At 43.2% G+C, this 21737-nt stretch overlaps 1 protein-coding gene and 1 pseudogene across 10 annotated transcripts in view; both read left to right on the plus strand.

The window, feature by feature from the left end:
- Positions 1-1169: 1169 nt before the first annotated feature.
- LOC112205779 (small nucleolar RNA U3) lies at positions 1170-1246 on the plus strand (annotated as a pseudogene).
- Positions 1247-6883: 5637 nt separating this feature from the next.
- MGA (MAX dimerization protein MGA) overlaps positions 6884-21737 on the plus strand; it is a 148740-nt gene continuing 133886 nt past the window's right edge. For 2 of the 10 annotated variants that reach the window (XM_054667392.2, XM_063794770.1), the window contains exon 1: positions 6884-7233. The gene's annotated coding sequence lies outside the window, so the exon portion shown is untranslated. Of the gene's footprint in view, positions 7525-18884; positions 18995-21737 lie in introns of all 10 variants that reach the window. The other 8 variants (XM_054667391.2, XM_063794769.1, XM_063794768.1 and 5 more) reach the window with 7 other exon arrangements.

Genomic DNA, 21737 nt, shown 5'->3' on the forward strand with positions numbered 1-21737 from the left:
TGAAGTAAAGCAGTGCAATCCTACCTCACTGCAGCCTGAATCTCCTAGGCTCAAGAGATCCTTCGACTTCAGCCTCCCAAGTAGCTGGGATCACAGGTGCACACCACCACTCCTGGCTAATTTTTAAATTTTTTTGTAGAGATGGGGTCTCACTATGTTGCCTAGGCCGAATTGTAGCAGTTTATACTCCCAGCAGCAATGTATGAGAGTTTTAGTTGCTACAAATCCTAGCCAACACTTGTTATTGTCAGTCTTTTTATTATTTATTTATTTATTTTTGAGATGGAGTCTTGCTCTTGTTGCCCAGGCTGGAGTGCAATGGTGCAATCTTGGCTCACTGCAACCTCCGCCTCCTGGGTTCAAGTGATTCTCCTGCCTCAGCCTCTGTAGCTGGGATTATAGGTGCCCACCACCACACCTGGCTAACTTTTGTATTTTTAGTAGAGACGGGGTTTTACCATGTTGGCCAGGTTGGTCTCGACCTCCTGACCTCAGGTGATTTGTCCGCATTGGCCTCCCAAAGTGCTGGAATTATAGGCATGAGCCACCACGTCTGACCTTGTCAGTCTTGTTAATTTTAGACATTGTAGAGGATGTGAACTGGTATCTCTTTGTGGTTTTAATTTGTATTTCCCTAATAACTGGTAGTGTTATGCATGTTTCATATGTTTATTGACCATTTGTAGATTTTCTTTGGTAAAATGTCAGTTCGTTTACTCATTTAAAAAATATTGGCCATTGAACACTTTCTGTTTTATGGAATGAATTATTGCCTGATTCTAGAACTGCAACAGGCTGGGCATGGTGGCTCATGCCTGTAATCCCAGCACTTTGGGAGGCCGAAGCGGGCGGATCACCTGAGATCAGGAGTTCGAGACCAGCCTGACCAACATGGAGAAACCCTGTCTCTACTAAAAATATAGAATTAGCCTGGTGTGGTGGCACATGCCTGTAATCCCAGCTACTAGGGAGGCTGAAGCAGGAGAATCGCTTGAACCTGGGAAGTGGAGGTTGCGGTGAGCCGAGATCGTGCCATTGCACTCCCGCCTGGGCAACAAGAACGAAATTCCGTCTCTCAAAAAAAAAAAAAAAAAAACAAACCAAAAAACCCAAAAAAAAAACTGCAATAAAGCCAATTGAATTCTTTAAAAAATATATATATATTGGCCAAGACTACACTTTCAGGAATCATTTCTATAGTTTGTTACTAGAGAAGTTTCTCTGAATGCGTAGAGCAAAATATATAATAAGGCAAAAAGGGGGCCAGGCGCAGTGACTCATGCCTGTAATCCCAGAACTTTGGGAGGCCGAGGCAGGTGGATCATCAGGTCAGGAGATCGAAACCATCCTGGCTAACATGGTGAAACCCTGTCTCTACTAAAAATACAAAAAATTAGCCAGGTGGAGTGGCACACGCCTGTAGTCCCAGCTACTCAGGAGGCTGAGGCAGGAGAATCTCTTGAACCCAGGAGGCGGAGGTTGCAGTGAGCTGAGATCGCATCACTGCACTCCAGCATGGGTGACAGAGCGAGACTCCATCTGAAAAAAAAAAAGAAAAAGAAAAAGAAAAAGAAAAAGAAAAAAAGGCCTGTGGGCTGGGTGTGGTGGCTCATGCCTATAATCTCAGAACTTTGGGAGGCAGAGACAGGTGGATCACCCTGAAGGCAGGAGTTCGAGACCAGCCTGACCAACAAGGTGAAACCCCTGTCTCTACTAAAAATACAAAAATTAGCCAGGCGTGGTAGCAGGAGCCTGTAATCCCAGCTACTAGGGAGGCTGAGGCAGGAGAATCGCTTGAATCTGGGAAGCAGAGGTTGCAGTAAGCCGAGATTGTGCCACTGCACTCCAGCCTGGGTGACAGAGCAAGAATCTGTCTGAAAAAAAGAAAAAAAAATGAGAAAAATATATTGGTCAGCCTGGGCAACATGGCCAAACCTCATCTCTACAAAAAATACAAAAAATTAGCCGGGGTGGTGCTGCATGCCTGTAGTCCCACTTACTCCCTAGTAAGTGGGAGGCTGAGGTGGGAGGATTACTTGAGCCCAGGAGGTTGAGGCCGCAGTGAGCTAAGCAGCTATGATCTTGCAACTGCCCTCCAGCCTGGGTGACAGAGTGAAACCCTGTCTCCAAAAAAAAAAAAAAAAAAAAAAAAATTGGATTTTTGTTTTATTATTATTACAGGGTTTTTTATTTTTATTTTTTTTTTAAGACAGAGTCTCACTGTCGCCCAGGCTGGAGTGCAGTGGCATGATCTCAGATCATTGCAACCTCTGCCTCCCGGGTTTGAGTGATTCTCCTGCTCAGCCTCCCTTGTAACTGGGATTATAGGCTCCTGCCACCACGCCTGGCTAGTTTTTCTTGTTGTTTTTTTTTTTTTTTTTTTTTTAGAGGAAGTCTCACTCTTGTCCCCCAGGCTGGAGTGCAATGGCGCAATCTTGGCTCACTGCAACCTCCACCTCCCGGGTTCAAGAGATTCTCCTGCCTCAGCCTCCAGAGTAGCTGGGAATACAGGTGCTTGCCAACATGCCCAGCTAATTTTTGTATTTTTAGTAGAGACCGGGTTTCACCAGGTTGGCCAGACTGGTCTTGAACTCCTGACCTCAGGAGATTCACCTGCCTCGGCCTCCCAAAGTGCTGGGATTATAGGCGTGAGCCACTGCACCTGGCCATTTTCCTGTATTTTTAGTAGAGAGGGGATTTCACCATGTTGGCCAGGCTGGTCTCGAACTCCTGACCTCAAGTGACCACCTGCCTCGGCCTCCCAAATTGCTGGAATTACAGGTGTGAGCCACCGCACCTGGCCTATTACAGGGTTCTTAATATATTGTGGATTTTTGTCCTTTGTTAGATATATGTATTGTGACTACATGTTAATGACTCAGAAATCTCAATATTAAAATATTAATTATTCATGAATTGATCTATAGATCCAATGCCATTCCACTAAAAATCCTAATTTTCATAGAAGTTGATGAGCCAATTCTAAAATTTATATGAAAATGCAAGGGCCAAGTGCAGTGGCTCACGCCTGTAATCTCAGCAATTTAGAAGGTCAAGGCAGGAGGATTGCTTGAGCCTAGGAGTTTGAGACTAGCCTGGGCAACATGGTGAGACTCCTGTCTCCATAAAAAAACTTCAAAAATTAGCCAGGTGTGGTGGTGCATAACCCTAGCTACTTGGGAGGCTGAGGTGGAAGGATTCCTTCAGCCTGCAAGGTCCAGGCTGCAGTGAGCCATGTTCATGCCACTGCATTGCAGCCTGGAATAGCCAAAACAGTTTTGAAAAAGATAAGTTGAAGGACCTATACTACCGACCTCAAGACATATTATAGTTACAGAAATCAAGGCAGCACAGCAGTAGTAAATGGACAAATTAGGTCAGTTGAACAGAATACAACCTAGAAATAGACCCAAACATATATAGACAATTGATTTTTGACAAAGGTGTTATGATGGACCAGCCTCTAATGATGGACCCTAATCTATCAGGTCACACTCAATAGAGATTACGTGGCATTGAATATCATGATTCCTACCTCCAGGTATTCACATCCATATGTAATCTCTCTTGAGTGTGGGCTGATAGGTGTCAGAGGATGTCACTACTAGACTTAGGTTTAAAAGAGACTATGGCTTACATTTTGGGGTAACTGTATCGCTCTTGGATTGTTTACTATCAGTAAAGCTAGCTGCCATGTTGTGAGGTAGGCCTGTGGAGAGGCCTATGGGGCAGGGAACCAAGGCCTGCCAAGAAGCACAAAGGAGCTTGGAAGCAGACTCCCCTCACGTTGAGTCAAGCCTTCAGTTGAGACCACAACCCTGGCCAACAGCTTGACTGGAACCTCTTGAGACACTCTGAGCCACTGGCACCCTGGTATGCTGTGCCCAGATTCCTTAACCACAAAAACAATGAGGTAATAAGTATTTGTTGTTTTAAGCTGCTAAATTTTAGAGGTAATTTGTTATACAGTAACAGACAACTAATACAGATGTCAAGGTACTTCAAAGAGGGAAAATAATGTTCAACAAATAGTGTTGGATCAACTTGACATCATTATGAAATAAATGAATCTCAACCCCTACCTCACACCATACACAGATTTTTAAATTTTTATTTTATTTATTTATTTATTTATTTTGAGATGGAGTCTCGCTCTGTCGCCCAGGCTGGAGTGCAGTGGCACCATCTCAGCTCACTGCAAGGTCCGCCTCCCGGGTTCACACAGGTTTTGTAGCCTGGCAAAGTTACTGGAATGGTGGTGATACTGCCCATGTAGAGGAATGCTGTAGTACTTGTGTGTAGTGGTGAAGGGACGGATAATTAGCTTGGCTTTGGAAATGCTGAGTTTCAGATGTCTATGGGAAGTTCTGCCTAAGCGAATCCCTCCCTTTTTTAAGGGTAAATGATGAAGCTAGTAGAGGTTCTATGGAACCACTGGAAGGAGGCCAGGAAGACAGCATCCGAAATATTGTTATATAAGTGAAGAGCGAGTTTTGAGGTGTCTTTACTTTGAGATATTCATATAAAAATTTTTAGTCTCCTTGAAGTTCAGGCACAGGTGCCCTCTCTAATTGTCTATCAGCATTATTTTACTGCAATAATGTCTACAGCTCAGCATTTTAACATGTTAAGAAAAAAAATGAAATGAAGGTGGGAGACAATGTAAATATATATACCAACAGATGGGCAGTAGTCACCAAGGATTCCAAAAAAGATCTGTGGTACACAAATCTGTTAGTGTTCCTCTAGCACTGTCTAGGGGAGAAACAGAATAGTGGAGAAAAAAGATTCAACAATGTGCTGTATTGCACAGAGTACAGGGTGCTAGTTTGAATGCAACCTTACCACTAACGAGCACTCACATTCGTAGAGTTCATCATATTTATCAGGGATTATGACAGGTGTTCTAAATATTTTGATCTGAGAATCACTATGACAATCCAAAGACAATCCAGGCTGGGCGTGGTAGCTCATGCCTGTAATCCCAACTACTTGGGAAGCTGACAAAGGAGAATCCCTTGAACCCGGGAGTCGGAGGTTGCAGTGAGCCGTGACTGCGCCATTGCACTCCAGCCTGGGCAACCAGAGTGAAACTCCATCTCAAAACACACACACACACACACACACACACACACACACACACACACAAGCCAGGTACAGTGGCTCACGCTTGTAATCCCAGCACTTTGGGAGGCCGAGGCGGGCGGATCATGAGGTCAGGAGTTTGAGACCAGCCTGGCCAACATGGTGAAACCCTGTCTCTACTAAAAATAACAAAAATTAGCCAGGTGACGTGGTGTGCGCCTGTAATCCCAGCTACTCAGGAGGCTGAGGCAGGAGAATTGTTTGAACCCAGGAGGCGGAGGTTGCAGTGAGACGAGATTGCACCATTGCACTCCAGCCTGGGCAAGAGAGTGAGACTCTGTCTAAAAAGCAAACAAACAAACAAAAAAACAAAAAAACAAAGACAATCCAAACTGGCCTCAATTTGCAGTCAAAGGAACTGAAAATCAAAAAGTTCAAAAACGGGCAGGCGTGGTGGCTCACGCCAGTAATCCCAGCATTTTGGGAAGCCTAGGCAGGCAGATCACCTGAGGTCGGAAGTTCGAGACCATCCTGGCCAATATGGTGAATGAAACCCCATCTCTACTAAAAATACAAAAATTGCCAGGCATGGTAGCAGGCGCCTATAATCCCAGCTACTCAGGAGGATGAGACACCAGAATCGCCTGAACCCGGGAGATGGAGGTTGCAGTGAGCTGAGATCACGCCTTTGTAATCTAGCCTGGGCAACAGAGACTCGGTCTCAAAAAAAAAAAAAAAAAAAAAAAAAAGTTCAAAAACCTGTTCACCACAATCAGAGTGCAGGAAGAAAAAGAGCTGCAAGTTGACATGGATCTGTCTGACTTCAAACCTTGGGTTCTTTCCACTATAGCCAATAGGTCCCAAACCCAGTTGTGCATAACAATTACCTGAAGAACGTGTTAAGATATATTTTTCCAGATTCCTACTCAAGACTGACTCAGAAAATGATACTACTAGTATAGCACTTTTCTCTGAGTTGTTGTAAGGATTATATATAATGAAGAATATTGGAATGTTTTATAAACTTCAAGTGTAACATCATATGCTTACAATTTAATGCTTTTTATTACGTATGATCATCTAATACCCTTTCTTTTGATTTTCTAGTCAGGGAATAATTTTCTGATAATTAGGCTTATGGAGTACCTTGAAATTAGAAAAGGGTGCCCCAAACTATATTTTGGCTTGATAACCACATTATAAATGAATACATTTAATTTTTAATCTATAAATAAGAGCTCTTGAGCTTGACCATCGCTAGTCAAGTTCTTCAAGCTTAATCATCTCTTTAAGAATTGATGAAATCGTTCTAAAATCCGGCAAAGCTGAAGAATGGAGTTCAAAGCAGAAAAGGTGTGAATTGTTTTAAGTGGGGATTTCATTAGGTTTTGGCCTGAAGGGCAGTTTGTGAATATGTTACAAAGTTAATTGGTTCTGATGCATGACCACTTTTTCTGAGTTAGGAGACGGTGTTTTTTTTTTTTTTTTCTCGTTTCCAATATACCATATTTCGTACGAGGTGGAACCAGCAACTGTGATAGACATGTCCCCGCCTCCTTTAAAACGCCTCTTGCTCTTACCACCCCTACTTTCCCCAACAGTAGCAATAAGTTTAGCAAGAAAGGTCTCATCTTCTATCCCAAGGGAAATTCTAAGTGCCATTTCCACTCTCAAGTGGGGCTCCTGGTAAGTTGCATTTAAATTAGCATTCTTTTTCACTGGCCAGGAAAGGGCTGCAGTTCATTTGCAGGCAAATACCCTTGCTGTTTTTTTTTTTTTTTTTTTCCTGAATCTTTACAAAGTCACTCAGCAGGCACACACTAAACGCTTGCTCCGTGAAGAAAGGTTAAACGGTTTCCCCAAGACGACACAGATCAAACAAGTGGGAGAGGAGGGGCTGAAAGTGCCTGGTATACCTCGCCACACTCCCATAATTACCCAAACCGTCTCATTCCAAGCCCAAGGACCGGGCTTTCAAGGGGACACGAAAGGAACGCCCGGGAGGTGAGCGCCAGGAGATCGGGAGTGGTGCCTTTCCCGGCATGCTCTGCAGCACACCGAGGGGCGCCAGGCGTATCCCGGCGTGCATCGGGGAGCGCCCAAGGGCGATGGTTCCCGGCTCCTGGAGAGGCGTGCGAAGTTAAGCCGGTAGGTGCGAGCTTCCTTAGCTTTGAGCCTCTGGTTTCTCGTTTCCTCTTTATGGGTTTAAATCCATAACGGCAGAAAAGGATGGCCCTCTAACTACCCTCCCTCTCCGCGTGCGAACGACTCGGCGCCGCTTCGAGCTCGGTGCCAGGTGATTAGCGGGTAGGGGCGGGCCTGCGACCAGCACGTGACCCGAACTGGCAGCCAATGACTAGCCGGGTGGTCCAGCAGCGCGAGGATTCCGGGACCCGCGAGCGGAACGGCGCGTGGGTCGGTTGCGGTCGGCCCCGGCAGGTATGCGCAGGCGCCTTGCTTGCCACGCGCTACGCCCGTCCCCACGCGCCTGGTGGCGTGTTCTTGGCGCGAAGTGTTAAGAGTCTGGGTGTTTTTGTGGGTTGGGGGGAAGGAGAGGGTGGCGGGGGGGGGGGGGCGCCGAGGCGTCACGTGGACGCCACAGCCAATCTCAGGCCGAGGCGCACCCACAGATTTCCCCGGCGCCCCGGGGTGCGACGTGTTCACTGAGGTTCGACCGGGCCCTGACGGCCTGAGCGATCTTTCGAAGCGCGTGTGCGGCCTGTAAATTCTGGCCGCGGCTTTTCGTGGCGTCCTGCTCCGCGGTGAGCACAGACGACAAGTTCTCAGCAAAATGGCTGCTGGAAAGAGTCGCCAAGCAGGGGGAGTGCTGGGGCCGCGTGAAGGTCACATGACGAGGTTGGCAGCGCGTGCTGCTGGCGCGGGGTAGGGGGAGGGTGGGGGGGGGCGTGGCGGGTCACGTGCCTTCGACTGCGCCGGCCTGTGGTTTTCCAGCGTCTTTGCTGCGGTCGGATTGCCTATTTTTACTCCTCCCACATCGAAGCGTGGCAAGCGTCGGTGAGAAGCTGTGTGGTGTACTGGGATGAGCCGAGATCTGGGAATTTGGAGGCCTGGGGTCCAGGCCTTTGGCTAGTTTCATCTTGCCACCCTCGGCTTCCATTTCTCATTCAGCTCGGTAGAGGAGATCACCTTTTAAGGTCCCTCATACGGCCTCTGACTTCCTCACCTCAATTTCATGCAGATAAAAAAAATTTAACAAATTCTTAAAAATTATGAGACAACCGCCGCCCCCCCCCCAAAAAAAACCCACAGCCACTCCCCTCTCAATCATTACAATGATGTGGGAAACCTGGTGGAGGTAATTTGTTATAATATTCTGGGCATGTCTGTCTATCTTTATCATTCCCATTTATACTTTATAGGGGCCCACGACCTCATTTGAAAAATATTGTCTTTTAGACATCTAATCCCTATGTATTTTCTGGGAGGAAATCAAAAGGTAACTACTATTGTCATAACTGCGGAGATGGGGAAATAGTATTTAAAAGGGAAATGCTGATGCCCCATAACGCTGACTAGAAGGGCCTAGAAGTCTTCGTTTCCACTTGGTGGGCTATCTTTGTAAAATTTTAGAGACCTGGTACCCACCAGCCTTTGGTATTTTTCTTGGTCTCTCCTCCCAGTTCTAGCTCTTCATTTCACCAAAGACGGGTCAAGCCGTTGGTGAAGAAAAGTATAAATTGTATGTTTTCCATACCACTGCTTATGTTTTATGATACCTTTTGATTTATCTTAAAAAGAGTCTTCGAATTTTGTGCGAACACATCTGGAAAACATTTATTGAGCAATCATAATAGCTGTCACTTTTGAGTAATTATAATAGTTATCTTTCTGGCTTGGTGTTCTAAATACTTTCTACTGTATTTAATTCATTTAGTTCTCATAACAAACCTACGAGGTAAGTACTGTTATCTCCGTTTTACCACTGAGGAAAATAGCAACAGAGAGATATGGCTGGCAGTTTTGCATGATTCCAACCAGATTTCCTTTTGAAAATTTGCCAGATGGTTTTAAAATTCATTTGAAAAAGTAAACCTAGAAATTAAGAAACTTCTTGGAAGAGAAGAATGAGGAAAGGACTTGTACTAGAGAATATACAAATAAAGCTATGATAATCAAAATATAAGTAGCAACCCTGGAACACAAGAGTAGTGAAACAGAATAATCTAGAAATATATAAGGTTAGTGTTATAAAGATGGTATTTTATATGAGTAGGGAAGGTGTTCCAAAATTATATTGGAACAATCAACTGTTTGGAGAAAAAATGGGATTTCTACCTTAAAATTTAAATAAAATTGCCGGGTGTGGTGGCTCACGCCTGTAATCCCAGCACTTTGGGAGGCGGAGGCGGGCGGATCACCGGAGGTCGGGAGTTCAAGACTAGCCTGACCAACACGGAAAAACCCCGTCTCGACTAAAAATACAAAATTAGCCGGGTGTGGCGGTGCATGCCTGTAATCATAGCCACTTGGGATGCTTGAACCGGGGAGGCGGAGGTTGCGGTGAGTGGAGATCGCGCCATTGCACTCCAGCCTGGGCAACAAGAGCGAAACTCCGTCTCCAAAAAAAAAAAAAGAATCTAGGTGAATTATTTATATATATACATATTTTTTTTTTGAGAGGGAGTTTTGGGCTTGTCCCCCAGGCTGGAGTGCAGTGGTGCTCACCACAACCTCTGCCTCCTGGGTTCAAGCAATTCTCCTGCCTCAGACTCCCGAGTAGCTGGGATTACAGGTGTCTGCCACTACACCTGGCTAATTTTTGTAATTTTAGTTGAGGCGGGGTTTCACCGTGTTGGCCATGCTGGTCTGGAATTCCTGACCTCAGGTGATCCTCCAGCCTTGGCCTTCTGAAGTGCTAGGATTATAGGCGTGAGCCACCGAGCCCAGCAAATTAAATTTTTTTTTTTTTTGAGGGTCTCACTCTGTGGCCCAGGCTGGAGTGCAGTGGCATGATCTCGGCTTACTGCAACCTCTGCTTCTTGGATTCAAGCAGTTCTCCTGCCTCAGCCTCCCAAGTAGCTGGGATTATAGGTGCAGGCCACCACACCCAGGTAATTTTTGTATTTTTTTTTTAATTTTATTTTTTGAGACGGAGTCGTGCTCTGTCGCCCAGGCTGGAGTACAGTGGTGCGATCTCAGCTCACTGCAACTTCCACATCCCGGTTTCAAGTGATTCTTCTGCCTCAGCCTCTCAAGTAGCTGGGACTACAGGCAGACTATGCCGCCACCACCACACCTAGCTAATTTTTGTATTTTTAGTAGAGATAGGGTCCAGGTAGCTGGGACTACAGGCAGAGTATGCCTGCCACCACACCTAGCTAATTTTTGTATTTTTAGTAGAGACGGGGTTTCACTATATTGGCCAGGCTGGTCTCGAGCTCCTGACCTCATGATCTGCCCGCCTTGGCCTCCCAAAGTGCTCGGTGGGTGGCATGAGCCACCGCACCTGGCTGATAATTTTTGTATTTTTAGTAGAGACGGGGTTTCACCATGTTGGCCGGGCTGGTCTGGAACTCCTCACTTCAGGTTTTCTTCCCATCTCGGCCTCCTAAAGTGCTGGGATTACAGGAGTGAGCCACTGCTCCTGGCCCAAATTAAATATTAAAATATAAAACGTGAAATCAGAAAATTACTACTTTAAAAAACTGGGAAAACAGTTTTCCAGTCTTGAAATAGAATGAGGCCAGGCACGTGGCTCATGTCTATAATCCCAGCACTTTGGGAGGCCCAGGTGGGAGGATTGCTCAAACCCAGGAATTCAAGACCAGCCTGGGTAACAGAGTGAGACCCCATCTGTACAAAAAAATTTCAGAATTAGCTTGGTGTGGTGGCACGTCCCTGTTGTCACAGCTACTCAGGAGGCTGAGATGGGAAGATCACTTGACCTCAGGAGGTCGAGGCTGCAATGAGCTGTGACGTGTCACTGCACTCCAGGTTGGCCAACAGAGTGAGACCCAGGCTCAACAAAAGAGAAAGGAGCTGTTCTACTAAGCATGACTGTCGAGGCAAATCCATAAAGACAAAGATGACAAAGATTGATACAGTTATCACAAAAAACATCTGTCTAGTTGGCAGAAACATGATAAAGTTAAAAGACAAATTTATTTATTTAGTATTCATTTGTATTTATTGAGTGTTTACTATGTGCCAGCCAATTTTTTTAAGTTTAGGAGATCCAGTAATCAGCAAAGCCTGGCAAATTGTGAGAAAAAAAAAATTGAACAAGGCTGATACAGGAGGATTCCTTGAGGCCAGGAGTTTTTTTTTTTTTTTTTGAATCTTTACAAAGTCACTCAGCAGGCACACACTAAACGCTTGCTCCTTGGAGAGTGTTTGAGACCAGCCTGGTCAACACAGCAAAACCTTGTCTCTACGAGAAATACAAAAATCAGCTTGGTGTGGTGGCACATGCCTGTAGTCCTAGCTACTCAGGAAGCTGAGGCAGGAGAATCACTTGAACCCAGAAGGTCAAGGCTACAGTGAGCCATGATTGTGCCACTGCACTCCAGCCTGGGCGACAGAGTGTCTGTCCCAAAAAATAAATAAATAAAAATAAAAATAAATAAATACAGTGCCTTTATAGAGGGGGGTACTTTGTACCTGGTAAACATGATACAGATCTCTATTAATGACTTGGAAAGCATGTGATAAGTGAACAAAGCAGATTACAAAATTATGTGATCACATTTTTGTAGAAATATACCTGTATATATCCCTTTATAGTACTTCTCCCTTATCCATGGTTTCAGTTTCAGTTATCTGCTGTCAACTGTGGTCTGAAAATATTTTGAGAGACCACATTTACATAACTTTTATTATAGTATATTGTTATATTTTATTAGTTATTGATCTCTCACTGTGCCTAATTTATAAATTAAACTTTATTATAGGTAAGTATGTAAGTATAGGAAAAAACACTGTGTATAGGGTTCAATACTTTCCTAGGTTTTAGACATACACTGGGGGATCTTGGAATGTATCCTGTGGGGATAAGAGGAGAATTACTGTATATAGAAGTCTAAAAAGATAAACATCAAACGTAAGCTAATGGTGACATTTTTAAGCAGTAGGATTTTGGATGAATTGGATTAGAAAGAACTATTTTCCTCTTTTTTTTTTTTTTTTTTTTTTGACAAGTGGTCTTTCCATGTTGCACAGGCTGGTCTCAAACTACTGGGCTCAAGGGATCTTCTTGTCTTAGCCTCCCAAGTAGCTGTGACTGCAGCTGCACACTTGACTCTAAAAAAACTTTTTTTTTTTTAAATTTTTTTAGACGGAGTTTTACTCTTGTTGCCCAGGCTAGAGTGCAATGGTGCTATCTCAGCTCACTGCAATCTCTGCCTCCCGGGTTCAAGTGATTCTCCTGCCTCAGCCTCCCGAGTAGCTAGGATTACAGGCATGCGCCATCACGCCCGGCTAATTTTTGTATTTTTAGTAGAAACGAACTTTCTCCACATTGGTCAGGCTGGTCTTGAACTCCCGACCTCAGGTGATCCACCCGCCTTGGCTTCCCAAAGTGCTGGGACTACAGGCGTGAGCCACTGTGCCCGGCCTAAAAAAACTATTTTTTAAAAGTTTTAGATTTATAGAAAAATTGCAGACTACAAAGAGAGTTTTCATATACCTAGCTTCCCTTCCAGCTTTTCCCATTATTAAAATATTATGTTAGTATAGTATATTTACTATAATTAAAATAATTTATTTTAGTTTTTGAGATGGAGTCTCTCTGTGTCACCCAGGCTGGAGTGCAAATGGCACTATCTCTGCTTACTGCAGCCTCTGCCTCCTGGGTTCAAGTGATCCTCCCACTTCAGCCTCCTGAGTAGCTGGAATAACAGGTGATTCTCGTGTCTCAGCCACCCAAGTAGCTGGGATTACAGGCGTGCACCACCACATCCAGCTAATTTTTTTGTATTTTTGGTAGAGATGGAGTTTCATCATGTTTCCCAGGTTGGTCTCCTGAGCTCAAGCGATCTGCTCTCCTTGGCCTCCCAAACTGTTGGGATTACAGGTGTGAGCCACCACGCCCAGCCTATTATAATTAAGGAACCAATAATGATACATTATTATTAACGAAAGTCCATAGTTTATTCAGATTTCCTTTTTATCTAATGTCACTTTCTTGTTTCACTATTCCATCCAAGATAACACAGTACTTTTTGTAGTCATGTCTCCTTAGGATCCTCTTGGCTATGATAGTTTCTCACACTTTCCTTATTTTTGATGACCTTGACACTTTTGAGGAATACCAGTCAGGTTTTCTGTAGCATGTTACTCAATTGGGATTTGATGCTTTTTTCATCATTAGACTGGGGTTAGAGTACTTAGTATCAACATGATTGTCACTATTGATGTGACCTTGATCACTTGGCTGTCAGTTTTGTTTTTAAATGTTTGCTTTTCTGTAGCTAATATTAATAAAATTTGTTACTTGCAATATAAAAGTAAATATCTGTTGATATTCTACACATGTCTACCAGTAGCATTTATAATAAGTAATACATTGACAAGCCTAATAATACAGAAAAAGGATAGTGGATATTATAATCAAGGAAAAATAATGACAAAGTTGCCTGAAGGGCTAACTGTAGAAAGGAATTAAAGGCGTTAGTACCATATAGCTTATTTTAACAGTCTTTAAGCTGTTTTAGGACTCTGTTTTAAGAAGAACATTCTGGTAATCAAGAATTGGATCTAAATTCAAAGGTAGGAAAGGAATTATTCAATTATTCATAGTAGGATGAAAATACAAATCGGATAGTTGAGATCAATTAGGTAATATCTTACAATTCAACAACAAATAATTAATGAGCCCTACTGCGTGCCAGGTGCTAAGGATTGAGCATTGAACAGGACAAAGTCCATGCCCTTATGGAAATTATATTTTGGTAGACAATGAGCTAATAAAGATGATTTCAGGGCCAGGCATGGTGGCTCATGCCTGTAATCCCAGCACTTTGGGAGGCCGAGGCAGGTGGATCACCTGAGGTCAGAAGTTTGAGACCAGCTTGGCCAACATGGTGAAACCCTGTCTCTACTAAAAAATACAAAAAATTAGCTGGGTGTGGTGGTGCACGCCTGTAGTCCTAGCTGTTCGGGAGCCTGAGGCATGAGAATCTCTTGAACCTGGGAGGTTGCGGTGAGCTGAGATCGTGCCACTGCTCTCCAGCCTGAGTGACAGAGCAAGACTCTGTATCCAAAAAAAAAAAAAAAAAAACAAAAAACTATGAAGAAAACAATACAAGAGATAGAGAGTGGTGGTGGTGGGTTGCCAGGCAAGGCTTCTCTGAAGTAACATTTGAACATAACACGACCTGAATGATAAAGAGTAAGACACACCAAAACGTGGAGAATTGGAAGTGGTGGGAATAGTAATGCAAAGACTTTGTGTCAAAAATCAGTTTGGGGATTTTCAAGGAATTACAAGAAGGCTAGTGTGCCAGAGTTGGGAGAGTGCTGGGGTATGAAGTGGTGGTGGTGGTGGTGCATGCTAGTAGGAAATGAGATTGAGAATTGGCGGGGCTCAGATTGTGTAGAGCCTTGTAGGCCATAAGGTTTTTGGATTTTATTCTAACTGATGGTATTCATTGGACAGTTTTGTGCAGAAAAATGATACCTAGTTTATGTTTTCAAAACATCGCTTTGCTGCAGAGGCAATTAAGCCGTTGGAGGCCGGGCACGGTGGCTCATGCCTGTAATCCCAGCACTTTGGGTGGCCGAGGCAGGTGGATCATGAGGTCAGGAGATCGAGACCATCCTGGCTAACATGGTGAAACCCTGTCTCTACTAAAAAATACAAAAAAAATTAGCCGGCCATGGTGGCGGGCGCCTGTAGTCGCAGCTACTTATGCTTAATCATAATGCATTGAAAAAGTGCCACTGCACTCCAGCCTGGGCGACTGAGCAAGACTTCGTCTCAAAAAAAAAAAAAAAAAGAAGCCATTGGAGTGTTGTGAGGTACAGTAGCTTGGACTAGTGAGGTAGATGGAGATAGATGCAGTGAGAAGTCGTTGAATTCAGGGCATGTTTTCAAGGTAGAACCAACAGGATTTGCTGATAGATTAGCTGTGGGAGGTGAGTGAAAGAGAGTAATCAAAGATGATTACAAGGCTTTTAGCTGGAGCCAGTGGTGCCATTTACAGAGATGGGAAACAGGAAGGAGCTAGTTTGGATGAAGTGTTTAGATGTTTGGAGCTTGAGATGCCTGCTAGATATCCAGGAATAGCCATTGAGTAGGCAGCTGACTATTAAATTCTAGAGCCTAGGGTCAAGATCAGGGTTGCGAATATACCTTTGGGATGTCATCGATACATTGATGGTGTTTAAACATATAGAACTGCCAGCCTCTGCAACATATTGAGACCTTGTCTCTATAAAGAAAAAAAAAATTAGCTGGGTGTGGTGGTGTGGCTGTGGCCCCAGCTACTTGGGAAGCTGATGTGGGAGGATTACTTCAGCCTGGGTGGTTGAAGCTACAATGAGCCATGATCATGCCACTGCACTCCAGCCTGCGCGACAAATGGAGATCCTGTCTCAAAAAAACAAAACTGAAAACAAAAACATGTAACTGGTTAGGTCAGCTAGGGAGTAAAGAAGAGGGCTAATGACTGAGCCCTGAGACTACTGATATCATGGAGTGGAATAGATTGTAATATATACTTAAATTTCTTTTGTATTGGTATCAGGACCAAATTGACTGAGCAACATGTAAATAGTATAACACTGAATAATGCCTTTGAGATGATTATAATGTTACTAGGCTCTTCCTGTTACTTGAATCCTCATGTTTTTGTCACTTTCCTGCCTGAAGATTTCTACTTTCTCTCCATTGTTTGAGGACATAAACCCCCAGACTTCTTCGCTTAGCATACCAGAGGCTTCATTGTCTGAGTACTCTACGTCATCTCGCTCCTTTTTATCTTTTCTCCTCTTTATCACACCTACCGTGCCCAATGTGCTTGGCTCCTTTATAACCCCCTTTTGGCCTGGAATACTCTTTCTCCTCCTGCTGCCCTGCCTCAAACTCCTACTCAGTCTTCAATGTCCACCTTAAATTTGCTATGTAATTTTCCCCAATTTCGACGGATAAAATTGACCCCTTCACTGCATGGTACTTCCTCAGTGCTGTTGCTTATACTTCAATTTATAGCAAAATACAAAATCAGTTGGCATTTTGGCTTTTAAAAAAATTCATTTGTTTCCCCAGTGCTTGGCATGTGGTAGATGCTTAATCATAATGCATTGAAAAAGTTTAAAAGTTTTGCTTTGGCCGAAGAGTAAGTAATTAAAAACTAAATCTTACAATACACGATCATATGGATCATTAGCTGAGATTTTTAGGATCTTTTTATTATGTCAAGTTGTTGGTTTTAGTGATATTCATTGTGGCATAATTTAGCCAGTACAAAGTTTAGTGAAATGTCAGTTAGGAGTCTTAGTTCAGAGACATATTAGGAATGTTTTATTCTCTAGGGCTGAATAATGCTTATTCTTTGGAGGCAGGCTATTATAATAGATTTTTCCTTCACTTGCCCACTTTTCCACCCACCTTCTCAGTAGTCGGGAATTCTATTTTAACAGTACACGTGTACTTTGAGCTCTTTGCTGGAGATGGAACCTAATGTAATAAATCCAGTAGAATCAGCAGTACTCACCCCAGGAATGTCCTTTAAATTGTTGGATAGAAGGAGGCTTACTGGTGTGAATTGTAGGTGTGAAGATTTTTCAGCCTGTGAGTCCAAAGTAGGGTTGATTATTTTGTCATTCAATCATAAGCATGTATTGAGTACTTGCCATATATGGGTATTGTATGAGGTGCAGTGTGGGGGACACACAAAAGAAATAAAAGGCATTCTTTGCACATGAGGCCTTGACAATTTAGTTGAGGAACTGAAACATAGGAAGGAATTTAATCTTAACAAGCAATATATCCGTAAGTGCAAAGTACTGTAGTATAAATCAGGGACTGCATTTCTTAAGCCCATAATTATATTCTCAGGGTTATATGCAGTCTTATATCAGTTTTCAACATTTTAATTTGACTTGAAGTTCTGCATTTTCTCTTACCCTTTAACATTTCTAGTTTCAATAAGACATTGATTTAGCTCTTTGTTTGATATGATAAAAGCCATATATAAGAAGAGTTCTCTACCACAATGTTGCATCCAAGCATTTTTTCATTTCATGTCTATAAAGAAAGTACATAGGCCCACACCTGTAATCCCAGCACTTTGGGAAGCCAAGGAAGGAGGATTGCTTGAGGCCAGGAGTTCGAGACCAACCTGGGCAACATAGCGAGACCCTGTCTCTATGAAAACGTAGAAATGAAAAATAAAAAATAAAATACATAATTTGAAATGGTAGAATGTCATTTATCCTTTACAAGTGTGACAGAGGCACACTTTCTTTTTTTTGCTATGTGTAGGTTCCTCCTCCGCATACTTTGTCTTTCCACTTAAAGGGGTGGAGGGGGAGAAAGAGAACCTGGAGAACAAATTTTGTGTGTGTATATGAATCTGAATTTAAAAGTATGTATTTTCATTAAAGGCAACCAACTGAACAGAAAAAAAAGTATGTATTTTCATATTTGAATTATAAAAATGGCTTTTTTTGAGAAGATAAATACATAAGCACAAATAATAATTTCTAATATGCCAACTATCACTGTTAGCGTGTTGATATGCTTCTATGTTTCTTTTTTTTTAAATGGCAAGTGTTTTTTTTTTTAGCTCAGATACATTTAGAAAAAAGATAATTGTCTTTACTTAGGTTTATCTGATCAAATTACTCTCAATAAAATTCTTTAGTGGCTTTGCATAGTAAATGGAATCAAGATGAGAAAAGTTCAGATTCCTTACTTAGCTTGACACATAAAGCTCACTACCTCATAGTTTATCTCACGTCATATGTCTCCCTCATACGCAACTTATTTTATCCATGATACATGTGTGTACTACTTTCAGGCCTCTAGATGAGGGGTTGGCAAATGTTTTCTGTAAAGGACTAGATAGTAAATATTTTAATGTATGGACCTTAGCGTTTCTTTTAAGTACTACTCAATTCTGTTGTGGTAGTAAACTGCAGGACCAGCCCAGAGAGTGTCTACTCTGTTGATAACAGAATGTCAGGTTACTTTGTAGATATAAAAGAGCCAAGATTGCAAGTCATGTAGCCTGGGCATGCACAATAGAAAAAGCTTTGATCTCTAACAGCACCCAGAACCAACATCCCTCCTCTCCTCCCCCAGCAGAACCAAGAAGTCTGGGACATGACCAGAACTTGAATGCTGGAACCTTTTCAGAAGCAACGGGTCCATTGGCCGTAAAGATCCAGGGCTAAAATTTGCCTCAGCATACCTTACCGAAATGGTTAAGTTTGAAGCCCTCCAATCGGACCTTGGCAAGCCAACATTTCCAGATCTTTTCCCTTGCCCTCCAACCTCTTAAAACTTGTCCCAGACTCCAAATCAGGGAGATAGATTTGAGCTGGGCCTCCTGTTTCCTCACTAGTCTGCCTTGCAATAAAGCGTTTCTTTTCTCAAAAGCTGGTGCCTCCTACCTGTAGGAGGTCTCCTTCCTGTAGGAGATAGGGAAAAAAAAAAAGCTGGTGCCATAGTATTGGCTTCAATGCATAATGGGCAGCGAGCCCATTTGCTAGATAACAGCACAAAAGCAGCCACAGACAATAATACACAAACAAATGAAATGGCTGTGTTTCAGGAAACTTTATATATAGACACTGAAATTTGAATTTCATGTAATTTTTTTTTTTTTTTTGAGATGGAGTCTCGCTCTGTCGCCCAGGCTGGAGTGCAATGACATGATCTCAGCTCACTGCAACCTCTGCCTCCCGGGTTCAAGCGATTCTTCTGCCTCAGCCTCCTGAGTAGGTGAGACTACAGGCGCGTGCCACCACGCCTGGCTAATTTTGTATTTTTAGTAGAGACGGGGTTTCACTGCGTTAGCCAGGATGGTCTTGATCTCCTGACCTTGTGATCCCCCCTGCCTTGGCCTCCCAAAGTGCTAGGATTACAGGTGTGAGCCACCACGCCCAGCCTGGTAGCCACCTGTTAAGGGAAGATTACTATATGCCAGGCATTGTGTTAAGGATCATTATTTAATCGCCTAAGTAGTCTCTTCCTGACATTGCCCTCCTATGGTATTTTTTTTTTTTTTTTTTTTTGAGACAGAGTCTTGCTCTGTTGCCCAGGCTGGAGTGCAGTGGTGCAGTCTTGGCTCACTGCAACCTCTGCCTCCTGGGCTCAAGTGATCCTCCCACCTCTGCCTCCCTAGTAGCTGGGACCAATGTAACTGTGATGTTACAGAAAAAAATAAAGCAGGGAAGAGAGATGGGGAAGAAATCAAAATCTGAATAGAGATTGAGCCACAATACTTGGCTAATTTCTGTATTTTTAGTAGAGACGGGTTTTTGCCATGTTGCCCAGGCTGGTCTGGAACTCCTGAAATCAAGTGATCCACCCACCTTGTCTTCCCAAAGTGCTGGGATTACAGGTGTGAGCCACTGTGCCCGGCCTGTGATATATTCTTAATATGGCAGCAGAGAGAAGCTGTCAGATTGGAGATGCTGATGCTGTTAAAGTCCAGTCATATCATTCCTCTGCTCAAAACCTTACAGTGACTTCCTATTTCTGGCAAAATAAAAGCTAAAATCCTTACAACGGCCTTTAAGTTTGTATGTGAGCTGGTCCCCTCTTACTTCTCTGACCTTATCTCTTAACACACCCTTCCTTAATCTCTGCTCCAGCTTCTTCATCTCCTTGCTTTTCCTTGTTCATGCTGGGCATATACCCTTTCATTTCTGGTTTCCTCTGTCTGGAATACTGCATAGCTTGTTCCCTCAATTCAGATTTTGATTTGAATGCCTTGGTTCCTATTTTGATTTCTTCCCCATCTCTCTTCCCTGCTTTATTTTTTTCTGTAGCATCACAGTATATAACATACCATATTACATCATGTATTTATTTATTTTCCTTGTTTGATGTTTCCCCTACTAAAATTCGAGTACCATGAGGACAGGGATTTTTGTCCTGTTTGCTGCTGTTTTTGTAGTACCTAGCAAGCACAAAGTAAGTGCTCAATAATGTTTGCTGAGTGAATGAATAAACTGCCACAACCCTATGCCATGGACACTGTTATTTCATTTTGCAAATGAGGAAACTAAAGTCCAGAGAGGTTAAATGATTTGCATAGGGTCACATGACTCTTAATCTTCCTGCTGAATGGCTTTATCTCCTGTCATCTCATTATGCCTCTGTGCTCAGTCATGGGACACTAAATATTTGTGTATGTTTATGTATGTGTGTGTGTATGTATGTTTGAATATCATATACATGTTTTATCTTCTGTGCCTTTGCTCATGTTGTTTCCTCGGGAGACATCCTTCTCCTTTCCTTCCCCTTACTGAGGTAGAACTTTATTTGCAGGAGAAATGGTGATTTAGAGGAGTTGCTGGGTATGAAGATTGTTTGGTGAGATAGAGGGATGAGTATTGTGAGCTAAGGCCAAATGATGGTAAATGCATATAATGTATGTTCAGGGAGCGTTTGGTTAGAATGAGGTTTTGTTTGAGTATGATAGACCATGAAGTTAAAGAGAGGGAGGGAGGGTTATGGTCCCACTATTGGGACCTCGAGCTTCAGGCTAAGGAGCAGGTATTTTTATCTTGTCCCTTGAAGGTTTTTGAGCAGGAGACTGTTAATGAAAAAATAGTACTTGGAAAAATATTTGATTTTGCAGTGGTGATGAGAATAGTTTGAAGTAAGAACACTTAGGAGATTATTAGGATGACATAGTTCAGAGGTGAGGTAATCAGGGCTGAAGTTTATAATTAAGAGTGGAAATTGACTGGGTGTGGTGGCTCACGTGTGTAATCCCAGCACCTAGGGAGGCTGAGGCGGTTGGATCACTTAAGGTCAGGAGTTCGAGACCATCCTGGCCAACATGGCAAAACCCCATCTCTACTAAAAATACAAAAATTGGCCGGGTGTGGTGGCGTGCACCTGTAGTCCCAGCTATTCAGGAGGCTGAGGCAGGAGAATTGCTTGAACCCAGGAGGTGGAGGTCACAGTGAGTCGAGGTCCTACCACTGCACTCCAGCCTGGGCAACAGAGAAAGACTCTGTCTCAAATAAATAAATAAGTAAATAAGAGTTGAAATTAAAGTGCGGAGATGAGACACTAGACAAACACCAAACACAAACACACACACACACAAAATAAGGCTGGGCGCGGTGGCTCACGCCAGTAATCCCAGCACTTTGGGAGGCCAAGGTGGGAGTTTGAGACCAGCCCAGGCAACATAGTGAGACCCCCCCCCCCCCTATAAAAAATTTTAAAAAATTAGCTGAGTACGATGGCATGTGCCTGTGGGCCCAGGTACGTGGGAGGCTGAGGTGAGTGGATTGCCTGAGCCTGGAAGGTCAAGGCTGCAGGGAGCCATGATCCTGTCACTGCACTCCAGCCTGGGTGACAGAGTGGGTGTCTCAGAAAAAAGAAGGACTACATTAAGACTAAATCCCACCTACAAATACATTCATGTGCCACATAATGATATTTTGGTCAATGATGGACTGCATATACTGTGGTGGTCCCATAAGGTTAATGGAGCTGAAAA

Source organism: Pan troglodytes, chromosome 16 (genome assembly GCF_028858775.2).
Source record: "Pan troglodytes isolate AG18354 chromosome 16, NHGRI_mPanTro3-v2.0_pri, whole genome shotgun sequence".
In the NCBI taxonomy this organism is placed as follows: Eukaryota; Metazoa; Chordata; class Mammalia; order Primates; family Hominidae; genus Pan; species Pan troglodytes.